Below are 17,116 nucleotides of genomic sequence, written 5' to 3' on the forward strand. Positions count from 1 at the left end.
AGGGGAGTTTGCTGCTCTTTTGAGGATAGAAATGTCACTGTGGGGACTGTTAGCAGGTGGCTTCTTTGCCTGATGAGATCCCATTGAATATGTGAAATTTTGAGGTGGCAGCTGATGTGGTACCACCCACACTGGGTGCTGGTGGGCACAACCCCAACCTCAGCAGGGCAGGAAGTGCCCCAAGTGCAAAAAACAGGAAGATAGAAATCTTTCAGCCTTGTGCCTAAGATAATTTATTTCCTCAAGAAAAATCCTGCATCCCAAAGTAATCTGTGAGGGGGTGTCTCAAGGTTTTTGTGAAAGAGGAGCTGTTCCCTTGCAATAACACAAGGAAAAGCCCCTGATGAGCATCACCCAGCACAGTGAGCGGGGTATGTCTGGTGCAGGCTGATTCACAAGAACAGAGAGTTTTGACATTGCTGAAAGACAAAAAAAAAGTGGTGCATGCTGATGGCTGTCACAGGAAAGACTCGCTCCTTTCAGCGCCTTGGTGCTGCAAAATACACTTTTTACAAGACAAAGGTCTCTTCTCAGGAGTTTGAATGGCTGTTCTTAGCTATTGACAAGCCTGGAGTTAGCAAAATAGGCTCTTCTTTCTTTTATGTAAGGTGATAAATATAAATGTCCTATGATAAATAGTCAATGGAATATAATAAGTTCTTACACAAGTAAATGTGTTTAATTTTGTTCCCAGACAACAGCGACAAAGGGATGTTGCACTGAATGCCTTGCAGTGATAGAGTTTCAGTAGTGAGAGGAAATGAGATCTTGTTTCTGAAAGGGGAGAGAGAGAGGCTTTGTGAATGAAGAACAAATCTGAAAGGTGCTGCTTCTTCCCTCTGTTTATGCTCCAATATCAATACAGGGAATAACAGTGGAAGCTGCAGCTGGAGAGGGCACTAGGGGTCACCCCTGTCTTATCTATGTCATCTGGATTTAATTCTGAAGTAAGATAAATAACATGACAGAAAACAAAGCCAGGCTATCCTGATTTCTTTTTCTTTCTTTTTCTTTTTTTTTCCTTTTTTTTTAATTGTGTGGGCCAGACAGCTTGCATTTTAATTTCTTCATTTTCCCCTCCTGCCTGCCTTCTGTCTGTCTCTCCTTTAAAACAAAGCCCCAGGAAGCCAGTGGGATGCAGCCAGGGAGGATGCTATAGATGCAGGGGACTTGAATCAAAATTCCCACTGTGTGGCTCCCATTTATTTAGAGCAAAGGTCAGGCAAATCACAAACACTAAGTCAGTCGGGCAGAATCACAGAGCAGCCTTGGCATGTTCCTGCAAGTACCGCAGAGCAAACTGATTGCAGCCATGAATGGCTCCCTTGTAGTCCTGAGAGTAACTCCTGACACGTTTTGCTCTGCCTGCCCAAAAATCCTGTGCCTAAAGATCTGTCTCTCCCCTTTTCTTCCCCCCAACCAGATAAGTGTCCCTGACTTCTTATGCAACTGCATCTGATACGTGCATTTGGAAGATTTGGTGTCTGGGCTATGAAGAGAAATGCAAATTCTCTGAGACTTTTTTTGACCTTGTCTCTAGGAAGCAATCACTGCTGTCAGCTGAATCTGCTGTCTGAGTGTTGGAATTGTGCATTTTAAGGTGTGATACAAGATGTCTAGGGAGGAAAAGTATTTCTTTATGGAGACAGATTATTTCTCTCAAGACAGACAGGCTTTCAGGCACACAAGATGTGATGAAGAGGCTGCACCCCCTACCAGCCTGCTTTTTTTAGCTCTAGTAATTGATGTTGTAAGATGTAGATCCCCTTTTCTCTGCAGATAAATTATGGCAAATTGTGGTAGGTTTTGTCACATGATGTGGCAGAAGTTGAAAGTTCATGAGAACTTAACTGACCTGTCAGTGTATTGAAAGAATCAGCTGCCAGGAGCTGGGAAATCACAAAGACAGAACTTCTGTCTTGGAAAGTCCCTTTGCTGCAGATCCCTGCAGACAGGAAGAGCTGCAGAGAAGCTCTCCCATACCTTATGCTCCTTCCTAAGCACCAGTTATAATTCCTTGGGATGACACCCTGGGGTTGGGTGGTGTTTAGCCTGCCCTGCCACACAAGACAGAGACACGTTCTTGGATCATTACAGGGATGATGAATCTGCTTGGAGCGTGTTGCTGCAGGAGCTGTTTCCGGAGCAGCGCCAGGGCAAATCCAGACTCGCCACCCGAGCTGTGCTCAAGGCTGGTGGCAGCACACACAGGACACCTGTGTCCCTGTCACTGGCTCCTGCCAGCTCCAGGCCTGCCCATCAGCTGCCTCTTAGCTGGGAGCTGGTTCAGGGTCAGTTCAGGTATCCGTGGGCTGCAGCAAAGCTATCACCCAAAGGTGGGGGAGTGCTCGGCTCCCTGTTTCAGGGTTTTATGTAACATCCAGCTTATATAAGCCTTTGTCTGTTAACAAAATGGGTGGAGCGTGTCTCGCTTGGATTCCTCGCTAAAGAAACGCTCATTACTTAACGCTTACTCAAGTGCTCATTGCATACTTTAAGAATAATTTACTTAGTTCCTTTCCCGTTGCTAATAATAACACGGCGACTTGACAACCTGTTGTGGACAAATGACAAAACGTTTAATTCTCCATTCAATGAACTGCACTTTGGAATAAATGAGAAGTAGTGCTGTTGAGGTAGACGAGGGGAAACTGAGGCATACCCCAGAGGTACTTAATAGGAAAATAAAGCATTCCCCAAAGGCAGAGGGTGGAAGAATGAGTTATACCCCAATCCAGACCCTGGGCTCTGTATTGTTTTCTTCTTGCTGCCTCCTGGCAGGAGACAGTTTTAGGGGGCTGGTAGAGGAGGAAGGATGTTCTGGCCTTGCCAGGATGGTTTGGCCTGCAGGATGTGCCTGGGGACACAGCAGTGTTGGTAGCACAATCCTCATCTTCAGGATTCCACCCAGCATTGTTTGCCACGTGGAGGGAAAAGGGAGGGGTGGCACTAAACACTCTGCAGCCCATGTCCTCATGCCAAAGCCGATCTGGACTCCAGGGAAGTCCCACTGGTCTCTGTCATTAATGAAACACCTTTCCAGATCAGGAGTTCTGTCCTCCAGCAGGAAGAGGTGGGTTGTACCCTGCTGTGTGGGAATGGTAAGGCATTAAAAGCTGTCAGATAACCAGACCCCGTGGTAGAGAGGACTGTGTAAATTATTTTCAGAGGGACTTGTTGAGCTCACTCAAACCTGGCATTCACGTTCCTGCAGGGCTTTAAATAGAAACACAGTGTGCCTGAGCTCAACACCATACGGAGCTGGTTTGCACTCTCTCCTTCCTCCAGATCCTGTGCTTCATCTACTGACGTGCTTGGCATTCCTTGAAGTTTTGTGAATTGCTGCAAAAAAAAACCAACCCTCCTCTTTATTTTATTTTATTTCTCCCCACTCTTTTTCCCCCTTAAAGCCTTGCCTTTCCCTGCAGCCTGTCCCTATCCCTGTCCCTCCACTGCTGCTCGGGGCAGCTGCCACACGGTGGCATCCAGGTATCTGTGGAACGATGCACCAGTGAGGAAAAGGGTGGGACAGCTTGGATTCGGGCATTTCCTGCACAAAAGCAAGTTTGTGATACAAGAAATATGTATTATTTTAGTTCTGAGGCACGTTTCTGTCCCCTGAGGCTCTGAAAGGGTGATACAGAGGGGAGAGGCACTGGTGCCGGGAAAATCAAGCTAGATGTGGTATCTCATGTATTATTCAATATATTTTTTTCTTCTCATTTTTATTTTTTGGAGGTTTTTAAAGTTTTTCATTTACCACTTTCATCCACACCCCCCCTCACCGAGAGAAGAAAAAAATCCCCAACCAAGACAAACAGCAAGAGCATTGTTTGTGTTTCCATGGAATTCTGTGAGAGGAGAAGGGTGTGAAAGAAAACTGAAATATTCTGGCCAAATCTGATAAGGTTTTTGATCCTTATCAGCCCCCGGGGTTGTCTTGTAGCAACTAAAGTCCAGAGGTACCACTGTCCCCTGTCTGTGCAGGGGTGATGCTGCTGTGTCATGGGAGGAATTACACTGCTGTGGAATTTTGGCAGAAAAAACCAATTTTTATGGGAGAAGACAAGACTACCACTCCCAAGAGGCCCTGTGACTCAGTCAGGCACTTGATGCTCAAGTGCCTTTCAACAAAATTTCCTCCCCTGCCTGTTCCCTCAGAGCTGGGAGGACAATAGTGGTCCTTGAAGGGACGAGGAGGAAAAAAAGTACTTGAGAATGTGATTTCTACAAGCAACCCTGCCTTTTCCTTTTGGAATACTGGTCTTATGGGACAAAACAATTAAAATATTTTTTCTCTTTTTTTTTTTTTTTGTGCATGTATGTGGCTTAATGGCAGCTGGCCCATATTGGGTTGTCTTGGGTTGCTCCATCCTTGGCAATGTCACCAGTGGCTGCCTCTGTGGATCCACAGGGTTTTTCTGGAATGCCTGATGCACACCTCCACAGGGCTCCATTGCTGTGGGGGCATTGGAGTTGAGATGGGAGCTGAGCACTGTTCCTGCCCCATCCCTTGTGCCCCTCTTGGGAGGATGCTGAGATTCTTTCTCATTGCACTGCTCTGAAATGGCTACAGCAAAACACATTTCCAGTCCCTAGTGAGGTGACACTCTGGGATACAGGGTAAAATAGCTCTTTTGTCACTGTGCTCTGTAGTCAGGACATCTTCAGCAGAGGCTGGGGACAGGCTGCAGGAGCAGGAGGCACAGTGGTGTCCCAAGTGGGAGCCTGGATTTACACATAGCCAAAGTAAATCCTCACCAAGGCTGATAAAGCTGATTCCTCCCTCCCCTGGGGCTCTGCAAGCTCCTTCCCAAATGTGACCCAAGTGGGGGAGAAACAACTCCTTATTTTTCCCCTAGTTTCCCTCTGGTCCCTGTGGCTTTGCAGAGACACCAACAAGACCCACACTTGGTGTGAAGAAGCCCCTGCATGGCTAAAGGGGAGCTTTAAGAAGGAAAAGGCCCCTTTCAATGCCTGCAGATATGAAACATGCTTGGCATTTGATGGTTGTTGTTTTTATTTTTCTATATTTGATGTGTGGGTTGCTGTGAACAGTGTCAGGAGCTCTGGGCTGAGGAATAGCCCATTATCAGTGACACTGTGAATAACACAGGCTGGGGTTTGTACTGGTGTAGCTGGGCTCATTTAACAAAGGAAAAGCAAATGGATGATAAAAATCTCTATGGGTAAAACCCTCTATTTAGGTGACACCTTTGTTCAACATATCAGACAGATCCCTGATGTGGCTCCACTGAGATCCTTCCTGCACTCCAACCCATTGGCAAAACTGCCTTTTGCCACAGAGGAGAGGGAGAGTGTTTCTCAGGTGAAAAAAATGGTTTGAGAGGTTTGGAGAAGGTGACGTATCTTTGTGCTGTCACATGTCCACTCCTGCCTGCTCTTACTTTGGCATTTATTTCCCCCCTTTTTTCTCCCCCTTAAAGCCTTGTCTTGCTTGGCATTTCTCTAGTGTCCTGCAGCTCTCTGGTCCTCCCCCTTCTCCCTGTGTTGTGATGCCAAGTGGTGACTGAGACTGAAGACAATGTCCTTATTTTAAAAGAATGTCTTTTTTTCCTGTATTCTCTTTCAGCTGGTGGATTGGGTTTGGTGTGCAGCAGCATCAGCTTTTAGTTTGCTAAGAGCCCTTCTGCAGATGTCTCTATATGCCTCATGTAGCTCCACTTTCGGCTGCCTCATTGGGCATGGGAGTGAAAATTTGAGAGAAGGAAAAAATATGAAGTACAACTAAATAATAATAATAAAGATTGCTAATATCAGCACCTTGGTTTTACAGACTGCAACAGCCTCAATCCCCGACTGTAACTCAGAGCACTCTTTGCACCAGACGTCTCACCTTAAATGAGAAAACTTCACACCCCTGTGATGACACCAGGCACCCTCTGAGGGATGTGTGGAAGTTCCTGAAGACTGAAAAGCAGGAGAGAACCAAAGAAACTCCTGACAGATAATACTGTGCTTCTTCAGAGTTCAAGATATTTTCAAGGGTATGTGCCAAGTATCCACTTTATGAATTGCCCCTGGGACAGGGAAGGTTCTGGGAAGTGTAGAAAATCACTAATGGGATATGGGCACAGGCAGTGGTGTTTCCCTGGGAGAGGTGATAACTGTGTGTGGAGAACCTGCTCTGTTTTGGTGCTGCAGAGGGGGGAACTGTGCAAAGCAGAGGCCAAAATGCTCACCTATGCTAGCTGCTCTATTCTGCTGCTGGTCTAGCTCTGCTCACTGCCAACATAAACCTACAGCAGAGAGATTAAATACATATTAAGTGAACTAAGGTTTATGGATTTGGAAAGATTTGCCAGAAATCAGCCGGTCACGGAGGGGATGAGCATTGAAATGCGCTCTGGGTGGGAGGGCTGGGGTTTGTCTGCAGAGAAAGTTGTTTTCTTCTGTGTCTGATATGTCCCTGCTCTGCATCAACACACCTGCAGAGGTGTGCAGAGATGGGAGGTGGCAGAGGTGCCCTGCAGCCTGCTGGCCTCCTGCCCCAGGGAGCTGGGGATGGACAGAGCTGTGTCCAGAGAGGATGGCAGAGATTGGGCATCCTGGGCAGGTGGGTGCCCTGAGGGATGCTCCCTGTGCTATCTCTCCCCTCACTCCTATTCCATATGTTTAGCATGGAACCTCTCTGCAGTGTGTCCGGAACATGGCTCTGTCCACTCTTTGGGGTGGAAATGGCACTGATACTGGGAAACTCTGAATATTTCCCCTTGGCCTGCAGTGTTCCACCCTGGTTTCCTCTCTTGCTCTGCTCTCTTCTGACACTGAGTGCTATAGTGCTGACTTTGTCCTTGCTCAGTGCAGTCAGCACTGCTGAGCACCTTCACTTCCAGCTCTCCACAGATGGCTGAGTGTTTGAGGCCAGCATGAGCTGAAGGAAACCGTGTTGCAATGCTATTGGGAACCCACCTTAGATTTATGAGTTTGATTTTAGGTGTGAAGCACATCACACACACCGGTATTGTTAAGGTGTTGGTAATCCAAGTCCCAGTAAACCTTGTGTCAATGAGCTGAGCCAGAGTTTTACAGGTGTGTCCATAAAAAAGGGAGGTGCAGCTCTGGTGGAGAACGTGATGCTTTAGTATTGCACTGTCAGATAGGGGACAGAGGTTGCTTCTGAACCTGCAGTGATCAAAGTTGGGTTATTTATTTCATCTACATTTGAGGACCGTGGTTCAGTTCTTTGTGATTTAAAGTAATAGAAAATAAAATCATCTAAGGAAGAAAAATATCCTGATAACTGAATGGTTATGCTGAAGTGTTGCTGTAGATATAGAAGTGGAATGTATGAGTTCCCTGGAAGAAATCACCAAGCTCTCCCTGTACAGCAGTGAGAGCTGCAGTGCTGCAGACAGATTTTGGGCGTTCCACCAGCACTCACGGCTGGGTTACAGCTGAAACCTGCCGAGAATTTTACTTATCCGCATGTCAGTTCAATGCTTCTGCAAGCACAAAAATTTTCTCTCTCGCTAGAAAATCTGCTTCTTTGCATATTAAAAAGGGCAGATGGGAAGTAACATGGTAAATGCAGCATGTGCAGGGGAGGACGGCTCGGATCCAAACAGCACCGGACTGTAATTACTGGGTTGTCTTATGCTTTAAAAAAGCATCGCATGTGCAATTAATAATTGTTAATTCGCACTGGCTTTTTCAATCTGTTTCCCTGGCCAAACGCAGTTTCTCGGTGCCGGTGGCGAACCTTGGCTTCTCCCTCCTGGAGTACGAAGGGGAGAACCGTGCTCCCTGTGTCAGCAGGAGCCCAAACCCCCTCCACACGCCGCAAAGTTGGGCTGAAATCACCGAATTCCTCCTCTTCGCAGCTTCCCGGGGCTCCTCACGCCCACCCCGGGCGGGGAAGGGGTGCTCGTCCCTCAGTCCCTCCCCTGGGCCCGGCCCGGCCTGGCCCGGCGCTGCCTGCCTCCCTCCCTCCCTCAGCGGGGCGGGCCCGGGGGCCGGGCTGGGCAGCGCGCCCGGAGCTCAGCGGGCGGGGCGGCTACAGAGAGACTCCTTGGGCTTGGGGCTGCGCCTCTGGCCGCTCTGTGCCCCGCGAGAGGGAAGGGACCCGGCTGGCTCTGACGGCACCATGGGGCACCCGCGGCCGCGGGGGCCGGAGGTGGGTGCGGGGGTGCCCCGGAGTGGGCGCCTGGCGCGGGGCACTGCGGTGACTTCAGCGCAGGGCGTTCTGTTTTCAAGGGAATACCGTGCCCGGGCTCTTTGGGGCGGACTTTGCCGCGGGGAGGTGTTTGTCGGCTGTCGGACACACGCGGGATGGTTTGCGCGTTTCTCGTGCTGTGAGATGGGTGTGTTGGGGTCGGTGCGGACGGCGGGGTTGGCAAACTCGGCGATGTGATGAACTTCAGTGTCCCCGGCTCTGGTGGAGCCGTGACCCTGCCACGTCCCTTCCGCACCCGCCGTTTTCGGGTTATGGGAAAACCCTGAGAGTTACTAAACGTGCTGACACAACCCGTGCTGCCGAGCTGCCGGGTGGGTTTCTTGCAGTGAAAGCCTTTTCTGCCTGTTGCTGGTTTTCTTTACTTGGCGTGATGCTCTCTAAGAAATCTTCAGCCCCAAGGTCCTCGCTGGACCGTGGTTCAGGTCAGCGCAGCCCCATTGGCTTGGGAAGCGTTTCCAAAGCTGAGCAGGCTCTGCACACAGAAGGACAATGCCCATTGTGTGCCCAGGTCTGTGCGAGCCCCACATCCCTCTCAGCACATCTGCACGATGCACTGCAGCCTTACTCCGGTGAGGCTGTTCGGGGACACGCAGTGACACCGGGTGGGTGCAGCTCTGCTGGTTTGACACCGGTGGAAATTTTAACTGTGGATGTCACGGTGAGGTCGGTGTGCCCATGGCTGCTGGGACAAAAGCTCCCTGTTTGCATTGTGTTTTGAGCTGGCTCTGTTTGCAGCTCGAGAGGTAGGAGCTCTCTTTCGAGTGTCTTTAATCGCTTAAGAATTCGTGTTTTCCTTCCCGTGCCATCTCTACTGTTTGATAAGCATGAGCTTATGCCAGAGGCTCGCAGGTGACCAGGGAACTTAATTTCCAACCACCTCTTGATGCTCATAGGAGTTTTAGCCTTGTGACTTGGGTCTCAGCGCCAAATCCTGCTTAGCGAGGAGTTGGAAAGCTCTGAGTTTTAAGTCTGGGCTACCCTCCCTTTGCTGCTGGAGTGCCCTTTTCTCAGCATCACTGTTACCCTGTGAAGCTGAACACTCCCCAGGGATGCTGAGATGTGAGCTCAGGGGATTGCTGCAGAGCACTGGGGTGGGATGGCAGCAGCCAGTCCTCCCTGCACCTGCCTGCCCTTACCTGCAGCTGAGAGAGGCCTTCCCTCCTGTCCTTCTGCCATGAGGTAGCACTATGTCTGTAAAATCAGATTTTTTTCCAGTGGGAGAGTGTGTCTGGCCTCCCCCAGGCTGGAGGTGCAGCACATGGGTGACCTCCCATGGTGTCCCCGTTGCCCGTCTTGGGGCAGGGTTTGCTGGCTGGGTACTGAGCCTGGATCTGCCCTCCCCTCTAGAGAGAAGGCCACCCCAGGCTTGGTCAGAGCTCCCTGTGGGACAGAGCCGAGGTCAGAACCCTCTGAAGAGACCTGTTAAAATTTACAGACATTGCTGTAGACTGTGCTTCAGCTGATTGAATGAAAGTTTATTGAAAGGTACAGCGGTTGAATTTGGTTTTGCCAAGATTTAACTTTCCTAAGTAGAGAAGATTGAAGGGTTTCATTTAAATACTCATTTATGTTATTAGTTTTATCTTGATATATAACATCATCCTTTTCAAGCCTATTGAAAATTACTATTGAGACTCTGGGCTTACTGGAAAAAACTTAATAAATTCACTTTTCCTGGATGCTCTACTTATTTTGAGAGGCTTAAACTCCTGCCACAAAAAATGCTGTTGTTGACAGGTATCTCCTGATCTCTCTCAACTGAGATAGAGTGTGCTGTAATCAGAATTGCAGCTTCTTTAAACTGCTGAAGATGCTGTTTCACATGTGTGTAAATGAAATTATAAGTACTAGGTAGGTGATCGGTGCTGGTGAAATTAATCTTTCACAAAGTGTGCTGCAATCTCATGCCTCTCCTAGAGATTTTTATTACTCTAAATAAAAACGAAGTGTAAAGGATTGTGTAATTTTGACATTGTTATTCCTGTAATTTAGGAAGTGCTCTTTAGACTGAAGGTGTATTTGTGGTGGAGGAAAGGTGTTTTAAGGGAGCAGGTCTTATCTCCAGCAGTGATTCGAGAAATCTTACACGATTAAGTGAAAGTTCAGCCAGCTTAACTTGAGTTTTACTCTCAAAATGGATTTAAAGCAGGTTATCAAACCTTCAGGGAAAGAAATTTCAGGGGAATGCACTTAAATGCTGGCATTACCACAAGTGTTATTCTCTTGAAATGACATAATAAGGAAGATATCAGTTACTAATGTTCATAGAGGCTTCTAGTTTCATCTTCTGTCTCTCTATGCAGTGAATTCATCAAAGGAGAAATTCAGTGTCTGAGATTGCAGGAGTTGTGCAGGAAGCCATCGTGCTCCACGAGGAGCAGCACCTTTCTGATACCTTTGCTGCAGACAGGTGGTTCCTTAATTTCATGTTGTTTTTCAGCTATTTTTGAGCAAGTGATTTAAAATAATAATAATAATAAAGCTTTAGTGAGAATCAGCATTGGCCAGTGGTCTGAAATCTGTGTATAACAGGGCTGAAGAAGCACTTTAATTTTCTTTTGGAGTGTCTGATGTCAGTAAGCACCTGGTCTTGGCTAAGGATGAGGAAGGAGGAGGGCAAGAGCAAACCTTTACATGCCTTTTCCTCCTATTGTCTGACTGGCAATTATTTGCTGATGTGTTTTTAACTTGCTCTCACATGCCCTGTACCCTGGAAACTCCTGCAGGGACTGAGATTTGGTCATGATCATTTGCCTGACAGGAGTTGTGGCTGTATCTTTTTTTCTTTCCCTTTACAAAACCTTAGCCAGCCTGTTTTTGGTTCTTTTTGCCAAAATAAGGACTTTCTCAGTCCATATTTAGGTGCTGCTTGCTATGCTTTTTCTGCCCTCTGGGAAGTGGGATGTGTGTGCAGCCTGGCTTCTTTGCACCCACCTATGCAGGCCAGACCTCAGCTCTGCTGAGCTGCAGGATAGAGATAGCTATATAGTGTCAATTCAATTTTTTGTTTTAGACATATAAATAAGTTTTTAACAGATATTTAGCCAGATGCACCTGCCCTGTCTCTTGCTTCTATGGACTTGATATCATCTGGTACGTGTACATACCAGCTCTGCATGTACAGACAGTCTGGAAGGCAGAAAGTGGTGGAGGGAATGATGGAAAAAGCTCCACTTGCCAGGTTTTATTTACAAAATATTTGCCATGTTGCTCTCTCACCTGCTTGGCACAGGGCAGTCACGATCCTTGCAATGGGACAGGCACCCTTACCCTGGCTCTTATGCAGGGTGGAGGACAAACAGGAGTGAAATGTGGATTTGAAGATCATGAATTTTATATTGCTATATATTTTTGTCTCTGGAGCTCAGAGCTTTCTCTGTTTCCACGCAGTAGCAGTGGGAGGTATCGCTGGGGGCATCGTGTGCCGTCGCCGCTGCCCCGAGCGCTTCGCGCATCCCTCGCTCCTCGTGCCCACGCGCTGTGGTGGCATTTAGTGATTTCTGGATCCTTCAAGCAGATAAACACCAGAACCTGGGGGTTTACATAACAAAGTGGGAGTGGGGCTCCTGTCTGTCAGACAGCTCCAGCCCCCAGGTACCCATCTGCTGGTGTGGGGAGAGGGGGAGAAGCCGTCTGGTGGCTGCTGCTCCCACACTGGAGTGCTGAGACCCCAGAGGAGCTGGGATGGCACCAGGCAGAGAGGAAACCACACACCCCAAAAGGAGGCCAGTTTTATCTCAGAGAATGAAAACTTCTATTTAAAAACAGTTCTGGCCCACATGAGTCTAAATAAATGCAGATCAGGGAAATCTTGCTGGGAAAGGGTCAGGGAAAGGGGATGGAACAAGTACCAGAGGATCTGCTGCTGCTCCTGCAGTGAGCATGGTGCCAGCTCAGCAAGGGTGACAGCCTGGCCAGGATTTATTGCCAACATGGGATGTGGGGCTTAATATTGAGGTAATGACCTGAGATAGTCTTACTGGGCTGCTGTGCTTGCTTGGATGCCAGTAAAAGTGTCAGAGAGTGGGGCTGGGTGGGAGTGAACCCTGGCACACAGGGTGTGCCCATCTGTGCCAAGACCAGCTGAAGCCAGTGTTGGCTGTGTGTGATGTTAGTACTTTTGTGTTCTTTGGTTTTCTGTGATTTGTTTGTCCTTAAATCTTCTCTTTTGCTCCCTGGGGATGCAGAGTGGACCACATTGAGCTCTATCAAGTAAGGTGGTGCTACACCTCCAGTAGGATTTGACAGCAAAGCAGCCAGTTTGCATTAGTTACCTTAGTGTAATAACAGTGTCCCTTCCTCCTCTATCCTGTTTTCTATGGCAGAGGAGGAATAGATAAAATAAATGATCTTCTGCCCTAAGGAACTCACTATTTAGGGAGGAAGGCTGTAATAATGGGGCAGGTGTAATAAAAAAGGTGAATAGTGGTGGGATGCATATTTTGCAGAAGAGAAAGGGCACCCCTTCACTGGGCACCCATGGAAAGCCTCTGGGAGAGGAGTTGCAGGGCTGAGGATGAGAGTCCTCATCACTATTGGCAGGTTTATGTGACAGAAGGAGACTTCTCTTCCTGAGTGGGGGAGTCCTGTGCACACTGTAGTGACAGCAGCAAGTATTCAGAATATTCATGGTGTTGAGATCTATTTTCCTGGCTTACACCTGCTGGTAAAGAAAAAATTAAACTGTATTTCCTGGATTGCTGCAAGTGGGCCTGATTCCTGTCTTAGATTTTTCTTTCTGCTGGTGCAGTGAGCCCTTGTGTGCAGTCTTCACATGAGGCCTCTTTTCTGGGAGAAGTAAGATAAGCCTGCTGATAAACACTGGCAGCAACATCTCAGTGAGCTGGGGCCACTTTACATCTTCTTCCCCCAGGCTGGGGAAGGTGATCCTGGCACAGAGGGTCCTCTTTTCTCCGAGACAAATGTTCCAGAGCACAGAGACAAAAGGCAGTGCCAGGCAGACAATGTCCCACAGAGCAGCACTCTGACAGCCTCTGTCCCAGCCTGTGCAAGTGGCTGATTGAGAGCCAGTTGCAGTTTCTGGTTGTCTGGCTGTGCAAGAACTTGCTTCTCTTTTCCCTCCAGGATTTGCCGATGCTGTGTGCTGGGACTCTTCCTTGCCATTGCCACTGACTCATTACTGAACCACTTCCTAGAAACTTCTCCCATTTTACCAGCCGGACTTCTGGCAGGACTTTTTGAGTCAGAAATACTCATTTCTTGTCCTTCCTGCTTGACTCTGTCCCACCCAGAAAACACCCACTGTTGAGTGCATTGCATTGGGTCAGATGAACCTTGCAGCACAGGCTCCTCTCACCATCAGCTGGGCTGACTCCTGCTTGAAGCCTCCAGGAAGCCCTTGGGTGAGGGGGAAGATAAACCAGCAAGAGTAATTAATTGCACCTTTCCAACACTTTCAGTAGCCTGAGGTAGTGGGGCTGTGGCAGAACCTCATAACTGCACCCTATTACCTGTCTGAAGCCAACTCTGCTCTTGGGGCTTTTCTTTTTTTAAAAAGTAAGTGTTCTTACTCCCAACCAGCTTTGAATGTGACACACAAGAGGTGAAAACCATTGGATGGTTTGTACTCGTATTTTCTCTTTCAATTCAAGTGAGATGCCGTTATATGATGCAGTTGACTTCACATGAAGACCACAAATCTGCCTTACTTGTGGTTCTTTGGGTGCACTGAGGAAGCACCCGTGGCTGCTGGGGTCTTCTAGGGAGCTCAGCTGTCCTCTCTGTCACAGCTGAAGGGCTGCTGAAACCATTTGGAGAGCAGGCAGTGCATCATAGTCTATTCAGAAAGAAGTACTTTGTTTTCTCATTTCTCTTTTGCTATTTATGTAGTCCCCGTGAGATGTTCTGAAGTATATTTTTCCATGACTGAGGTTTCCTGCAAATTGATTTTTTTTCCTGTGTCTGTGTCCCACCCAGTGTTAAGTCTTACCAAGAAAGAATAGTAGATGACTCATGGTGGCTTTGAAATCTCTGTGGTTAGACCTGATCCTGCAGAGTTTTGGCAGCAGTTATGGCAAGTGGGCCATTTTGTTCACCAGGAGAAAGAACTGGCAAGATGGGAACTGCTGTCTGAGCCTCTTTAACCTTTTTTACTTCTCTCACAAAACTATTGCATTTCTTCCTGCCAAACAGCTTTTTTGTACACGTAGAAAATTCTCTGCAAACACTTTTCTGGGCAGCACTGCTCCAGAAGGTCATGGTGATTGAAGGAAATATAGTCTTTATTTTTTGCCTCACTGTGTGCTGAGGTCTGCAGGATTAAGCTTGTAAGTCACAATATTAATGCTCTGGTTTCCTCTAGGAATTTATGTGGAAAATACTGTCAAGTGTTGACCAAAGGAGAATGAACTGCAGGGTGTCTGCCTTGCCCAGGCACCTGTGTTGCCTGTAAGGTGCTGGAGGTCTGGAGATGTGGGTGGGGAAGAGGAGGCAGCTGAGGCTTCATTTGAGCTCTGAGATGAGCATCATCTTTCCCTGTCTGCTATCAGCAGGCTCCTGTGCAGGCTTGATCCAGGCATTGTTTCTCCACTCTAGGAAAGTGATTAAAAAAATTAGTCCATGGCATCTGTTTTGTTCTAAGCAAGCTGTCAGTATTGTCAATGTGTGTAAATGAGCTATTTTGCATAAATTTGCAGGTGTTTAGTTGTATTTAAGAAAGAAACATAAAGTAGCTATTCTGTTTCTGCAAGTTACTGCTTCATAACAGACAGTTTCTTACTGAATTTGCATGGATTTGATCTCAGTCTAAAACCTCATCCATCATTCCAGAATTATTTGAGAAATCAGAACCAAATTATTGTAATTACGTACTCATTCTTAATTCTGATAATGGATCAAACACTTTAAGGTATAGAGAAATTAATTTTCCCCTAACTTGAGTACCCTGTATCCGAGGTGCTATTATGTTACCATGTGGGATGTCCGTGGGAGAGGCTGGTTTGTAAAATCGCCTGGAGCCCTCTGTGAAGTCTTGGGGACAGCATCAGCTCTGCCCTCCGAGCTTGGCTTAATGGCTTCTCTTAAAATTACCTCTGGGACTTCCCCAAACAAACGTTTCTTGTAAATGAGACATTCCCAGATTTTTTTTGCTGGCCACAGAGAAGGAAAATGCAGTTCTTGCGAGACCTTAGTGTTATCTGAAATCCACAGGTGAAGCTGCTTGGGAACTGGTTGGAGATTTCTGGGGGTGGAAGGGAGGCTGGTCTGCTCATGTCAGTGCTGGCTGTGCTGAGGAAAAGCAGCTCCTCTTGGGAAGGTGGATCAGGAGCAGACATGCACCCTCTTGTTGTCACCTCTGGCACCTGGTGTTGCTGTTTTTTTGGGAATGATGCCTGATTGTATAGCAGGTTTGTAGTGCTAGGTGTTCCAGCTCGATGGTGGGCGCTGCTGCCACTGAGCTCTGCAGCTTTAGGAGCAAACTGGAAAATAACTGAAGTCACATGAGGACAGAGACATCAAATTCTTATGGAGCTTATCAGCCAGAACACATCAAATGCATTTAAAAGCATTGCTAAATAAAACATTATAAATCACTATGGAGCTTCAGCTTGGAAAGGTGCTGAATCCAGGCTTGCAGGCAGGAGTACAGAAGTGTTTTGGGGTGATGAGACTGGCTGCACCACACGATGGGGTTTGCACTTGTGGCTCCAGCCTGTCACTGTCCTGGGAAAGGACAGCAGGTGACAGTGCTCTCGGTGAGGTGCAGGATCCTGTTTGAGATGGGGAAGCAGCGGGATTCTGGCTGAGGAGCAGAGAGAGGAGCTGGGACCCCCTTGCTGGGACAGCCTGGTGCCACAATTCCTCTCACACCCATTAACCCGAGGTCATTCTGAGCTTTGGGTTACCAAAGTACACCCTGGTACAGTGGGTGCAGCAATAGCTTGGCACAGGTTAATGTTCAGCAGTCACAGGGTTGGCTCACACTGCCAGGAGGGATCAGTGTGGGATGGCACCGTGCAAACACCTGTGCAGGCCTGCATTGCATGTGGGTCCCAGCCCTGCACCCTGCACTTGCAGCTGCCTCTAAATGCGACAAAAGCATCAGTAAAACTGTGGTGGTGGTCACCCTGCAGTGGTTCTCCTCGAAGCTGGTAGTGCTGTGGGGAAGCCACCCTGAGAGATGAGCTGTGCCTTGCACTCCCCTGGCAGGGGAGGGAGTTGGGCTTGGCTGCTCACATGGGAACATTTGAGTTTTGCACTGTAGTGGGGATTACACTAACAGTAGTACTGTTTAGTGGAAGGGTCACTTTCCTCCTTCACTATAGCCATCTGCCCCTGCCAACTCTTTGGGTTTTTTAAAATGGAAATTATTTGAGAAGTTCCATTAGGGCAAACAAACTCCCAAAAGTCAAGACAATAGAAACAGCATTTTATAGAAGTGTTACACTTTTTGTTAAACTATTAGTAAAAATACATGGTCCCAATCTGTTGCTCCTTGTTGCTGTGATACCCACAGGAATTTCTTGTTTCTTTGAGCAGGTTACATAAAGGGTCAACAAAATCACCTCCCTGTACTTTCACATAGAAAAAAGCAAGAGGAGAAAAAAGAAAAGTCACATTCCCACTTAATGGGAACAGTTAGATCAGCAGCAGGGTGGCAGCAGGAACGGGGACATTGACTTCCTGACCCATACCTGTGCTCTTTGCTGTGATCTGGAGCTGCTGCCAGGAGCCAGTGCCCGTGCAGAGCTGAGATCCTGTTGCAGTTGCCGAATCCCTGCCGAGCACAGGCTGCAGTGCTTTCCCTGGAAATACCTTGGCTGGTAGGAGATATGTGAAGGTCTGTGTTTGCATTTATCAGCTGCCACCTAACCCCACTGTGGGAGGGAGGGATGGGCTGCCTGCCAGCATGCCCGCTTGTCTCCGAGCCGCCGGAATTCCCTGCGGAAATGTGGCTTG

The 17,116-nt window shown here is 47.9% G+C and overlaps 1 protein-coding gene across 1 annotated transcript in view; it reads left to right on the forward strand.

The window, feature by feature from the left end:
* Positions 1-8,004: 8,004 nt before the first annotated feature.
* The window catches only part of PLD1 (phospholipase D1), a 60,132-nt gene continuing 51,020 nt past the window's right edge, over positions 8,005-17,116 (forward strand). Inside the window, exon 1 of the mRNA XM_033068544.2 lies at positions 8,005-8,137. The gene's annotated coding sequence lies outside the window, so the exon portion shown is untranslated. The remainder of the gene's footprint in view (positions 8,138-17,116) is intronic.

Source organism: Catharus ustulatus, chromosome 10, assembly GCF_009819885.2.
Source record: "Catharus ustulatus isolate bCatUst1 chromosome 10, bCatUst1.pri.v2, whole genome shotgun sequence".
In the NCBI taxonomy this organism is placed as follows: domain Eukaryota; kingdom Metazoa; phylum Chordata; class Aves; order Passeriformes; family Turdidae; genus Catharus; species Catharus ustulatus.